We start from the raw sequence: 12,484 nt of genomic DNA on the forward strand, positions 1-12,484 counted from the left end.
TGGAGGTTCCCCAACCCTGTTTTAGACAAACATGCACAAAGAGCAATAAACACATATTATAAAGGAATCAATACTGATCTGCATAATAGGGGAAAATATGAAACACCTTTTGCCAAGGAAGAATGAAAGATGCAGTCTGAAAATCTATACCATGCGCATTAAGTCTTTGCAGAGAATGCCACCCAGTGTTCTAATTAGTGTCAATATTAGGAACAAACTGCTGGCAATTTAGATATTGAGAGCCTCTACCTTTCTCTACCATGCTCCAGCAGCCATCAAGAACTGCATCCCAGAGAAGTTCTGTTTCTGCTGTGAACATATTTTGTGATCAAAAAGATTGCCTGCTCTTGCTTAATTGCCTCCTAATTAGGCAGCAAAAATCAAAGGAACTGTCAAACTTTTAATTATAAAGAGAATCTCTTTCAAGATTACTGCAGGATTTCACAATATTTATGCATTGATTTAAATAATGTCTTGGCTATTTATGGGTCCAAAGAGTTCAAAAGGGATATTCCTATTGTATCTTCCTGTCCCTTTTTTGGATCTCTCCCAGTCTGTCATATCTGAAAGTGCAGAGGGGGTGCTTGAAGTACAGGTGCCAACATGAATGCTGGATCTTTGCTTGTCATCACTGGTATAATGTTGGCAGGCAATTCAAGACCTAATTGCTAAGGCAAAGGGAAGTAAGTACAGTGGATGCTTGGGTTGCAAACTTGATCCATGCGGGAGGCATGTTCGCAACCCACAGCATTCGTAACCCGCAGTGCATGCGCAAAGCACGATTTAGCACTTCTGCGCATGCGTGAGTGTCAAAACCCGGAAGTAACCCGTTCCGGTACTTCTGGATTTGGCGCTGTGCGCAACCCGAAAACACGCAACCTGAAGTGTCTGTAACCCGAGGTATGACTCTATTCCATCACAGAAAACTATAAAAATTGCTTGGAACTTCAGTTTATGAGCAAGGTGATGGGGAGTCAGCTCAGTGAGATCTGCTCAGCTCTAAGCATTGCAGGATGAGACTGGTTTTCCTGATCCATTTCTACTGGGCGTTTGGCAAGGATTCGATATAAGACACTATCTTGGTAGTCTTATCTAATCAGGGAGTATGTATTGTCCTTGTTTGAATCCCTGTGATGGAGTGAGCCCCCATTGCTCTGTCCCAGCTCCTGCCAACCTAGCAAGTAGATAAATTGGTACCGCTGTGGTGGGAAAGTAAACAGTGTTTCCCTGCGCTCTGGCTTCCATCACAGTGCCCCCTTGCACCAGAAGCAGTTTAGTCATGCTGGCCACATGACCCAGAAAGCCGTATGTGGACAAACATCAGCTCCCTCGGCCTGAAAGTGAGATGAGCACCACAACCCCATAGTCATCTTTGACTGGACTTAACATCCAGGGGTCCTTTACCTTTATTGTCCCTGTTAATATTACTGGGATCCACGGCTAGCAACTTGAATAAAATATTGGGAGGGCCCAGGTAAGCCCCGCCCCACATAACTGATCACATGACATGGCACATGCACACCATTTGATCTACAATGGTACCTCGGGTTACATACGCTTCAGGTTACAGACCCCGCTAACCCAGAAATAGTACCTCGGGTTAAGAACTTTGCTTCAGAATGAGAACAGAAATCGTGCAGTGGCGGCGCGGTGGCAGCGGGAGGCCCCATTAGCTAAAGTGGTGCTTCAGGTTAAGAACAGTTTCTGGTTAAGAACAGACCTCCGGAACGAATTAAGTTCTTAACCCGAGGTACCACTGTATAACGATATACTTCCTTATTTCACTAAGGGCCACACAAGGTATTTCTGAGGGAAACAAAGCATTCCCAACCTACATTTTCCCTCTTAACATCATTGTGCTGGCAGGAGGAGAACTGGTGCACAGGACTTTGAGTGACTTTCATACTGATTTTTCTCTGGAGCTTAGGCCCAGCAATAAGTAGCCGGCTAGTATGTTTTTGCCAGGTGACATCTGCCTCCACTCTCCATGTCCTCAGAGCAATTCTGCTTCCCATTTTCCTCGCTGCAGTCAGGAGCAGGTGCCGCAGTTCCAACCCTGGTGGTTAGCTCAAGAGAAGGAAGCTTTGATGGGATGTAACACTCTTCCTTCCTGGGGCAGAAGAATGACAGGGTCACCTCGCCTGCTGTCACCTCTGCTCCAGTGCAGATGGCGCTGCTGTTGCTGCATTTGCTGGAGCGGGGAAGAATATGACTCTAAAAGGGTGGCAAGAAGATGTCCCTTCACTTTTCATTCTGTTGTTCCCGCTGCATCGTGTGAATGGAAATAAAATGTGACAAGTTGACACTTGTAGTATCACTGCACTGCAGGCTGAACAGAACCATGATGGCTTTTCAAAGTAATGCTGCAAGGCTTCAGAAGATTCCGGCTGACTGACAGCTCCCAGGGGTCTTTTCGGCCTCTTATTATTATTAATGCATCGTAAGAAATTCAGCTCCTTTGTGGCTAATTGAGCTTCTGTCCCTAATCCTTTGCAAGAGGAACTGGGAATCCTTCCTATTTACACGAGAGCTTTACAAATGAACAAGAGGCAGCAAGCCTTGTTGAAGCATTTTGCTCCTCTGAAAAGAGAGGTGACTATCACAGTAACATTCTTAGAGGGTATGAATAAGTCAGAGGCATCAATTGCTCAGAGTTACTTTCACATGGCCCCTTTTCTCCTATCCACACAATTCATCCACTCTTTTATTTTTGATAATCCAGATTGCATCCTTTTAAAATCACCAAAGGCCTGTCTTTTTCCTAAGGTGACACTGTTTAATGGTCCTTTTTAGACCTTCCAGCACAACTGCAGCACTGACTAGTTCTAATTTCTGTTTTTGTGTGTGTGTTGGGTTTTTTATTCAGTCATTGCTGTTTCTTGATGGAGTCACACACCATCTTTCACCATCACCTTCCTGCCCCTTCATCACCTTCATCATCCCTGTGTGCTGCTCTCTGTTGAAACTGACCAGAGTTAGGAGAAAAGCCTGTAAGTTTCAACACTGCCTTATCTGTTCCTTATTTGATCAAACTACTTTTGTTTGTACCAGGCTGATGTACAAACAGGCTCTTTGACTTTAAAATAAAAACTTTCTCAGAAAACTAATAAGTGGTACAGAATGGCTAGTTCTGCAAGTGTGGCTTTCCCATCTTTTTTTCCCTACTTCTTCGCCTCTCGGTGATGAGGAATGGAAGTCAAAGATCACAACTAGCTTGGTGCATCACATGGATTATCTAATGAGCGATGTCTTCTAAAACTTCAGATAAATGGCTGGGGACTTCTAAAACACTCTGTGGTAATAATAATAATACTTTATTATTTATACCCTGCCCATCTGGCTGGGCTTCCCCAGCCACTCTGGGCGGCTTCCAAAAGAATATTAAAACACTGTGATACATCAAACATTAAAAGCTTCCCTAAACAGGGCTGCCTTCAGATGTCTTCTAAAAGTCTGGTAGTTCTTGTTCTCTTTGACATCTGGTGGGAGGGCGTTCCACAGGGAGGGCGCCACTACCGAGAAGGCCCTCTGCCTGGTTCCGTGTAACTTGGCTTCTCACAGTGAGGGAACCGCCAGAAGGCCCTCGGTGCTGGACCTCAGTGTCCGGGTAGAACGATGGGGGTGGAGACGCTCCTTCAGGTATACTGGACCGGGGCCATTTAGGGCTTTAAAGATTAGCACCAACACTTTGAATTGTGCTCGGAAACGTACTGGGAGCCAATGTAGGTCTTTCAAGACCGGTGTTATATGGTCTTGGCGGCCGCTCCCAGTCACCAGTCTGGCTGCTGCGTTCTGGCTTAGTTGTAGTTTCCGGGTCACCTTCAAAGGTAGCCCCATGCAGAGCGCATTGCAGTAGTCCAAGCAGGAGATAACCAGAGCATGCACCACTCTGGCGAGGCAGTCCGCAGACAGATAGGGTCTCAGCCTGCGTACCAGATGGAACTGGTACACAGCTGCCCTGTGGTTCTGCTAACACTTCAAAGGGGCAGATTTTTTAAATCAGTGGCACCTTTTAACACACTTCTCCACTGTTTTTCTTTCCTTTTACTAAAAGGACTTAAGAAAAGAGCAATGGTAGCAGGAGGGAAAAGGAAGAGATACCGTGGTGGTGGCCAGGGCACCAACTATAGGGGGCGGAAAGGGGCTTCGTCCCCCTCAATATTTGTAGGGAGGGGGCTGAGCCCCACCAATATTGAGGGGGCTGCCATCCCCTGCCACTTACAGGAGAGCAGGGCCCCTCAATGGAGGGGGGAGTCAGCACCCCTGGCTATGGCTGTTGATGCTGCTGCCACAGCACAAACATCCCTCAGCCACCTCAAAGAAACGTAAGCATGGCAAAAAGCCTGCACTACATCCATGAGAATCTGTGCAGCTGAAATTCGATAAGAATTTCTTTCTTTTTTAAAATAATTTTTATTAAGTTTACATTTTACCGTAATCACATTCCATTACATAATCTCATGACCAAAAACATTGCTCAAACTGAGCTTCCACTTCCCCCCATCCCACTCTCTGGCTTTCATAGATAATCACTTACATCTTAGCATTTCTATCACCACTTATTTACCTTCTTTCTTTCTTAATAAAATTTACCTTGTTAAATGTAAACCAGCTCCCAATATTAACATTACAAAATATTTCAACTCAAAGCTACAAACGTTTTCAGAAGTTTACAATGTTCTTTCATGTATTGCCATTCTTCCAATGTTGGAAGTTGCTGCTGCTTCCATTTCTGGGCCAAAAGTATCCTTGCTGCCGTTATAGCATACATAAACAAATTTACATCTTTTTTAGGAATTTCATCTCCAATTACACCTAACAAAAACACCTCTGGTTTTTTATTAAAAGTATATTTAAAAACCTTTTTCAATTCATTATATATCATGTCCCAATAGGCTTTCACCTTAGTACACATCCACCACATGTGGAAGAAATTCCCCTCTTTCTCCTTACATTTCCAGCATTCTTTATCTTGATTTCTATACATTTTGGTAAGTATGGCCGGTGAAATTCGATAAGAATTTCACTGAAATTTTCTTGCCATTTTGAAATTTTTTGAATTCAGTTACTTTTCCCATTAATTGATAGAGAATGGTTTTGTTTTTTTTATAAAGGAAATTGCAAGAGAATGCTCATAGAAAAAAATCAAATGCTTGAACTGAGTCCAGAGTCACTGACTAGTGAGTTCATAGGGATGGCTGGAAAATACCAGTGGTGGCATGCTTGTAGTTTTGAATAGTCTGGGATCTTCTAAACATGTTGTTGTTTCATCCTAAAGATAACTGAGCCATCAGTGAGACATTAACTCTGCAGCTTCACGGTTCCAAAACAACCCTCTGCACATAATCTGGAACAATAACTGTTGCACTGGCAGGGTATGGTTGGCAATGAATTCTAAAGCCTCAGGATGGGCTATTCCGGAACGAATTTCAAAATCAAAACAAAGAACCAGTTCACTTCACTGTCCACTTTTCCTAGGGAAATCACACTTTACGGCTAATTCCTGCCCTTATAAGCTGACTATAACATAACTTATTAGCTGACTCAACTCTATTTTGTGTGAAAGACTGAGGATAGCCTCCAGCTTTCATCCCCTTTCATTCTAATTATCAAGTGTGTACCAGATTAAATTCAAAATGAAGTAGCCGGGTCAGGAAATCTACTTAAAGTTTAATGGAAGTTAATGATTCATTGATCAAACTCATTTATGCCTAATTAAAGCTTTCCTGCACTGGAAAAGGCAAGGGGGGAGTTTTATAATGCACCTCTTTCCTGCACATGGCAGATTTGAAGCTGGAGAGAATAGAAAATTCATGGCATCTGGATTCTGTGTTTCAGTAGCACATGGCTTGGCAGAAACAGTGCATATTTAAGGCATAATTATTTTAGATGACTTCACCAAGTGGATTCTTTTTGCATGACACTGCCAAGCACAATGCTGGGATCCAGCTGCATGGAGCCAGATTGTCAACTAAGCTTGCCTGCACCAGCATCAGCTCCCAATAATTAAGCTCTGAGAGGATTATAATAATTAGGCTGTGTAAGAGTTTCAAGGCTGCATCTCAGCACTCACAGAAAACAGGAAATAGCGACAGCTTGAAACTGAAAGGCAAATTTCCATTTGAAGAATGCAAGCTTGTTTTGTCTTCTTCTTTTTAAAGGAACATTTCTGGTTGGTTTGTTTTTTAATCACTTGCAGTAGGCAGATACCTCCACAAGTATAAAATCTCCCCACTTCAGCAGTCTAGCTTTGCACACCCAGGACAATATTTTGCAAGATCACAATCACCTTTATCGTGCGTAACTGATCCTGAAAATACCCACCTTCGCTACTTGAACTGTAAGACACACACACCTACATCCATATGTGAATGGATGAAGAAGACAGGGGAGGCATGTGCCCCCAACGTGCATGGCAGCTCTGTCCCACCCCCACTCTCTCCATCGTGATATACACACTAGCACTCCTTCATGTGAGACGAGACCCTGGCTGGACTAGAGTCCTCCCACCTGGATAGAAGAGGTCTACATGCATATGTGGAGCCCCTTCCAACAATGGCTTCTATGAATGGCTTCTAGCCACAAGGGATACACTCATGAGTATGCACTCAGCACTAGAGCATAGAATCATAGAATGGTCCTTTCAGTTTGATGCGGAATGCTCTCCCTAGGGAGATTTGCTGAATGTGAAGACTATCTTCTTTCCATCACCAGATAAAAATGCCTTTATTTGCCCAGACCTTTTAGATTTGATTTCAATGCTGTTTTATCACAGAATGATTGTTAGCCCTGCTCTTAAACCTTTTATTGGTTGTTATTATTTTTTATTGGGGGATTTTATTTAAGCAGCGCTGGGAGCCTTCTTGGATGAAGAGCACTGCTGTCTAAAGTAAATAAATGAATGGATAAGATCTCATTTGATCTCTTAATTCTGAGAAGCTGTTTGGTGTCATGGGTTGGGGAATCTCAGAATCTCAGGCCTGTGAGCTGAACGTGGCCCTCTAGGCCTCTTTATATGGCCCCCAAAACTTTTGCCACACACACACACCAGCTCTGCTCTGTGCCTTTCTCAAGTGCTTCTCCCTGAGAGGATTGTTGTGTCCTTGACCTGTGATAATGCTTCTCACTGTGATCCATTGCACCATGCACTTTTCCCAGGTCCACTTTTGCCACCAGTCACACCTACCACTGGGGATGCATGTTGGGATTTTGGGTGGAACTCAGCTTGCAGAAGAGGGATTTGCATGGTGTTAAGACAGATATAGAGTGAAGGACCTCCACATTCCCAGACTATCCCTGTACCTTTAACCTATCAGCATATTTCTTCATCCCCATGATATGTCTCAGGTTGCATCCTTTTTACAGCTTCCTCCTCCTCCACCTCACACTTGTCTCTCAGATCTCAAATTTAACTATGCTCTAAGAGAAGAAAGAAGCAAGCATAACTGCCTTGTTCTTCTCCAGACTGATTAGACCAGCACAAGAAACTTTTCTATCCAAGTTATGTATTTTCTACAGTAAACAACTCCATTGCTGTTTTCTTACCTGCAAGCAACTCTGGGTGTGTGATTGCATCAGGTAACATCTACTCTCTAACCAAAATTCGTTAGCTAAACCCTGCTCACTGCATACTAAAGGGTTTCAGAAGGTAATTTGGACCCTGTTATCCCAACAGTGCAGGGGGACGCGGGTGGCGCTGTGGGTAAAACCTCAGTGCCTAGGACTTGCCGATCGTATGGTCGGCAGTTTGAATCCCCGTGGCAGGGTGAGCTCCTGTCTTTTGGTCCCAGCTCCTGCCCACCTAGCAGTTCGAAAGCACCCCTAAGTGCAAGTAGATAAATAGGTACCGCTCCAGCGGGAAGGTAAACAGCGTTTCCGTGTGCTGCGCTGGTGCTGGCTCGCCAGAGCAGCTTCGTCATGCTGGCCACGTGACCCGGAAGTGTCTTCGGACAGTGCTGGCTCCCGGCCTCTTAAGTGAGATGAGCACACAACCCTAGAGTCAGACACGACTGGCCCGTACGGGCAGGGGTACCTTTACCTTTACTTTATCCCAACAGTGCAGCCCTCCCACTGCCAACTCAGGCTCTCCACAGGCTCAAAAAAGGTTCCCTACCATGAGGTTAGACTATTGGGTCTGGAACTGGCAACCCTGGGATCACAGCCCCTCCTTGCTTGGTTACTTAGCTTATTCAGAAGCCATGGTAAAGTGAATGGCTCTGCCTCCAAACCATCTGAAGCCAGCTAGGCATGCAAGGTATGTCTGCTAGATGCACTAGATCCAGATGTGAATCTTCATTCCTAGATGCATGCAGCCAGTTCAACAAGCTGGTGTGAGCATCTCAAAGTGGAAGGTGAAGGGTATCCAACTTTCATCAGCAGTGCAGCACAGAAGGCTGTGTGTGGATGTGGCTCTCACATGCTGGATCAGAGTGTTACAGCTTTACCTGCCTTAGAAGGTGTCACATGGGAAGATGCTGTCCAGTGCTCCCAAGGGGAAGAGACAGGTACAAAAGTGTCCTTTAAGTGGAAAATGGGATGAATCTGAGGTAGGGACATCACAAAAGGCCATACCGAAGCCAGGGCAATTGTTTTCCAGCAATGAATTTTAAGGAAAACCTGATGTAGGAAGCTACAGATGTTCTACCCATGGATTCATCAATGCTCCACCCCATAAGCTCCTTGGATATGAATGATCTTCAAGCTCCCCCTGGTGGAAGCTCTGGTATCTACTTCTACAAGCAAATTTAACAAGCATTATACTGTTTTAAGTTGGGCACGCAACATGAACAGAGAGAAAGCTTAAAACTACTACGATAATTTGCGAGTTGATTGTCTAGAAATCTTTCCCCGACCAACTATGTAGGGGTTACTTTAGATTTTGAAATCACAAGATTTTGTGAGGCTTGGCTCCTTCTCATTAACGCTGTCTAAATGCAGCTTCCGGCAGAGGAGGCAAATCCTTTGAAACAGGTTTCTGGGAAAGGAAGCAAATAACACAGCTCTAAAATGCCAAGAGAAGGAGTTAAATTATTCTTGCCATTTTTCAGGAGTTCAAGCGATAATTACCAAAGCATAGCTTGTAGGAATGTTTGCAGTGTTCATTGTATTTCTTAAAACCTTCCTCGCAGTGATAAAAATAATTTGAAGGAGTGCAGTGCTGCATGCATTAGAAAGGGCTGAACAATAGCTCCATACCTTAAGGCATCAGGCAGCCATTTGCAAAGGGAAAAACCATCTTTACTGAACCTTTTTTTTCCCATTGGCAAGGCTTCTGGCCCCTTCGTCCAAGACCCCTCATCAAAAACATGAATGGTAAGAGAGCTATTCCCATTTTGCTGTAATGTCCCATGCCTGAGAAATGTGTTATAGAAGAGGCCACACTTAATTGCAGAGCTACAATTTCCAGAGTTCCCTGGTAAGAGGGGTTGATTGTTAAACTACTCTGGGAATTGTAACTACTGTGTGCGAGAAGAATGAGGTCTCCTAACAGCTCTCAGCATCCTCCACCAAGTATCGTTCCCAGGATTCTTTGGGGGGGAGCACCAAAAAAAAGCAGGGGGGAGCAGGGGGGGAGCAGAGACATCACCTTGCCAACAAAGGTCCATATAGTTAAAGCTATGGTTTTCCCAGTAGTGATGTATGGAAGTGGGAGCTGGACCATAAAGAAGGCTGATTGCCAAAGAATTGATGCTTTTGAATTATGGTGCTGGAGGAGACTCTTGAGAGTCCCATGGACTGCAAGAAGATCAAACCTATCCATTCTTAAGGAAATCAGCCCTGAGTGCTCACTGGAAGGACAGATCCTGAAGCTGAGGTTCCAATACTTTGGCCACTTCATGAGAAGAGAAGACTCCCTAGAAAAGACCCTGATGTTTGGAAAGATGGAGGGCACAAGGAGAAGGGGATGACAGAGGACGAGATGGTTGGACAGTGTTCTCGAAGCTACGAACATGAGTTTGACCAAGTTGAGGGAGGCAGTGGAAAACAGGAGTGCCTGGCGTGCTCTGGTCCATGGGGTCATGAAAAGTCGGACACGACTAAACGACTAAACAACAACCACAACAATGATTGTTGAAGTGGTATAATTTAAATGCAAGGTCCAGGTGTGACCAAAGAGAACATGAAGAAGAGACATCTGAAGGGCTCTCAACCTCCTCTGTGTTACTCCAGAGGATAGAACTAAAACAACATAGAGGAAATTACAGGGAAGCAGATTTTAGCTTAAAAGTAGGAAAAACTGTTCAACAGCAGGTTTTTCAATTAACTTTTTTTCTCTCCGTGTAAACAGTATTTCTCTGCTGCAGCAAGCCACTATGGTGGCGCATGACCTGTCCTGGCACTGCACCCAGAATGCCTCACTCTGAGGAGGGACACACTTGGCCCTTCCTCAGCATCAGGCAAGGAAAATGAGGTAGAAGGGGCAATAGAAACCCTTGCTTCACCAAGTGGGTTGTGGCACTGGTGGCAGCAGCAGGACAAGCAGCCGATAATGGGGAACATGGTGGAGGAGAATCTGGGGTCGAGCGAAGCCACGGCTTCCTGTGCCCTCTGCCTGATACAATTGTCTCACTCCACATTTTGATTGTGCCCGTCTACGCATGGGAAATATGGCAACTCTGATCAGATTCAGGAATGCAATCCCTACTTCTGTTGTACCCAAGTCCAAATAAGAACATTCCAATCACACTTCCATTGGTGCCATCCACTTTTGATGGATTTAGCAAATCACAGACCTTTAAGGAAACTGCAATTACTCTTTGGGGAGATTTACATCATTTGTGGAAGGTCATTAGCAAGCGCCTAATATGCCTGAAGTGCCTCTGAAAGATTGAACAGGCCCAAAGCAAAGGTGCTTGAGGACGAATAATCATTCATGGGTGTTATGATTTTCCACCCATTAATATCATCTTGACAACTTACACATCAAATACTGAGTAATTAATAACTGCTGTAGGAGCTTTAGGGCCCTAATATGACATAAAAATAAGACTACATTCATTTGCGATTAGGTGGCTAACCAACAGAATGGAGTAGCCAGTTCAAGAGGAGGGTTGATTCAAAATGAATTACTCTAGGTGGTGTTTTCAACCGGGCAAGGCCAAAAAGGAAAATCCACTGGCAACAGCAGCCACTAATTTATGCAGACAATTTCATGCATGCACACACACACTATCCTACAAATACGTGGAAAATATTTGCAGGACAATACAAGCCTATGGGAGTTAGGAGCCAAATCACTGCCCTAGGACCTAGGATTGATCTACAGAGTAAGTTTGTTAAATGTATGCAGTTTAAAAATTAAATTATATATTTTTATTGATTGATTTGTTATGTTTGTTCCCCACATTTCCTCCCAAAATCTCAAGTCGGTGTACATGGTTCTCCCTATTTTATCATCAGAACAACCCTGTGACGTTGGTTAGGCTGAGATGCAGCCATGGTCACCCAATGTCAGGAACTGGGCAGAGGAGGAATGGTGGTGACCGCCTCTCCAGCTTGACCCTTCCAGGGAGGAGGAAGAGGAAGACAGTTTAGATTTACAACATGGGTTTGTGGGAAGTCACAATTCAGAGGCAGATGAGGAGAAGAGTTGGGAATAGGGAGAGGAGGAGGAGGAGGAAGAAGAGGAAGCACCAGAGGGGTGACAGCTGATGGACACAGTGTCTTTAGAAAGCATTCCAGACCCCTCCTCTCCCAGAACCCGGCGAGCCTTGAAAGTAGGAGAGCAAAGAGCTCAAAGACAGAGGGCACTTAGCAGCACCTGTAGAGATGATGAGATTGGCGAATGAAGAAGTGGGAGAGATGGGGTGGGCATGGAAATTCACTTGGGACAGCACCATTATCCAAGAGGCTGGGTTCTATAGCTTCTATCTGTAAATACTGAATAAATTGTGGACAGTAAGAAACATTTCCTATAAAATAGGAGAACAAGAAGAACATCCGTTTAAAGATTGCAAAAGTTTTATTGAATATATGGGAAATAATTGTGTACAGCTGAAAACGCTGGCAGCATTAAGATAAATTCAAAAGTGTAAATAAATTTTGATGGATGCAATAATGGAATACTGATTGGTATAGTTTTTGTAAAATATGCAGGGATTTTTGATACGTAAAATGAACCATGGAAAGAGAAGAGGGGGAGTCATTGATATCTTAAGAATGTAAAATGAGTAATTTAAAGTGTAAAACAGAAAATTTAATAAAAATTATATATATATAAGAAATATTTCTTTGTCTTTGTATGTTCCTGGCAACCAGCCATGGGAGTCACCCGCAGCAGCCTGACACCCAGGCTAGAACCCTGTCTTTGTCCAATACTCTAACTCCTACACTACACTGGCTCTTCATAATGCAGTAAAGGGGGGGCGGTATTGTAATTCTGGATAGCAAAAGGAGGGGAAAATACCTTTCCCATTATTACCTCTGCATATTTTTGGAAATATGCACTGAAAAACACTAAAAGGTAACAACAACAACAACCCTT

The sequence above is a fragment of the Podarcis filfolensis genome, assembly GCF_964270895.1.
Source record: "Podarcis filfolensis genome assembly, chromosome: 3".
Taxonomy (NCBI): domain Eukaryota; kingdom Metazoa; phylum Chordata; class Lepidosauria; order Squamata; family Lacertidae; genus Podarcis; species Podarcis filfolensis.